Source organism: Neoarius graeffei, chromosome 14, assembly GCF_027579695.1.
Source record: "Neoarius graeffei isolate fNeoGra1 chromosome 14, fNeoGra1.pri, whole genome shotgun sequence".
In the NCBI taxonomy this organism is placed as follows: domain Eukaryota; kingdom Metazoa; phylum Chordata; class Actinopteri; order Siluriformes; family Ariidae; genus Neoarius; species Neoarius graeffei.
The window spans coordinates 80,622,370-80,624,045 of NC_083582.1; the positions used below are offsets into that span (position 1 = coordinate 80,622,370).

The 1,676-nt window shown below is 44.8% G+C and overlaps 1 pseudogene; it reads left to right on the forward strand.

Annotated features, from left to right (window-relative positions):
- Nucleotides 1–204: 204 nt before the first annotated feature.
- Nucleotides 205–1,148, forward strand: LOC132897663 (zinc finger BED domain-containing protein 5-like; annotated as a pseudogene).
- The last annotated feature ends 528 nt before the right edge of the window (nucleotides 1,149–1,676 follow it).

The window sequence follows — 1,676 nt, forward strand, 5'->3', positions numbered from 1 at the left end:
TTGAAAGATAAGCCTGTGGATTTTTTTCTAAGAAAACGGGAAGAACTGAAGCAGTCCAAGTCCACGATTCACTCCTGTACCGCGCCCTCAGCCAAAGCACAGGAGGCATCGTACAGTGCTAGCCTGTTTGTAGCTAAATCTGGTCAGCCACACACAATCTGTTCGCAACTGTGTCTGCCGCTAGCTAAAAAAATAACACATATCATGTGTGGGGAGAAGGCTGCCAAAAAGTTAGACTTAGTGCCACTTTCGAATGATACTGTCTCACGGAGAATACGGTCAATGTCCGATGACATTCTGAAGACACTAATTGAACGAATTAAAAGAAGTCGATTTTATTCCCTTCAATTAGATGAGATGACTGATGTTGCAGATTTGGCAAATTTGCTTGTGCATGTGAGATACGAGTATGAAGGTGCAGCTCATGAAGATTTTCTGTTCTGTAAGCCCCTGGAGACTAGAACTACAGCTGAGAACATATTTCAGCTACTGAACGCATTTATCGAAGAAAATGGGATTGATTGGAAAAAGTGTATCGGTGTCTGCACAGATGGTGCAAGAGCAATGACTGGACATCACAGTGGAGTAACAGCCCGGATTCGCGATGTAGCACCTGAGATGCAATGGACACACTGCAGCATACATCGCGAGGCGCTTGCTGTGAAAAAGATGCCCGATGAGTTGAAGTCTGTTCTAGACTCCGCTGTAAAAACTGTGAACTTTATTAAGGCCCGACCGATGCACTCTCATCTGGTTCACGTACTGTGTGATGAAATGGGCAGTGAACACGTCCAGCTCCTGCTGCACACTGAAGTCAGGTGGTTATCAAGAGGCAAAGTGCTCTCAAGACTTTACAAGCTGCACAAAGAGGTCCATGTGTTTTTACAGGACACAAACTTCCCTTGTCACACCTTTTTGAAGACACTGTATGGCTGAGTGAGCTTGCGTATTTGTCAGATATATTCTCACGTTTGAACGACTTAAATTTGGGATTGCAGGGACTCTCTGTCAACGTTTTTGACGTGCAGGACAAAATCAGCGCAGTGTTGAAAAAGATGGAGTTGTTCGAAATCAGAGCCAAAGCAGGAGATGTTTCAGCTTTCCCTTCTTTGGAGAGTTTTTTTGTCCAACAACGACTTGCAACTTGATGACAGCATCAGAGATAACATCATTGCGCACCTCATCTCCCTCAGGCAGCAGCTCAGGGAATATTTCCCAGTGACACCCAAAGAAAAGAACTGGATGAGAAACCCATTCAAGATCAAAACCTCGGACATGCCCACTGACTTAACTGTCGGTGAGCAGGAGAGTTTAATTGAACTGTCTTGTGATGAAACACTGAGATGTAATTTCAAAAAACAGTCGCTGCTGGACTTTTGGATACAGCAACACAGGGAATATCCAGCGCTGTCGGACAAGGCCATGTGTGTTCTCATGCCTTTTGCAATGACCTATCTTTGTGAGAAAGGTTTCTCTTCACTGGCTGCCATAAAAACAACATACAGGTCCAGGTTGGATGCTGAGCCAGACCTAAGACTGAAGCTGTGCTCGATTGAGCCAGACATCAAAGGACTGTGCACAGAGAGACAGGCACATCCCTCTCATTAGGTAGGCTATGTAAGTTCTTCATTCAGCGACATGCTGGTTATTCCTGAGTGGTTCATTGTTTCTGTTAT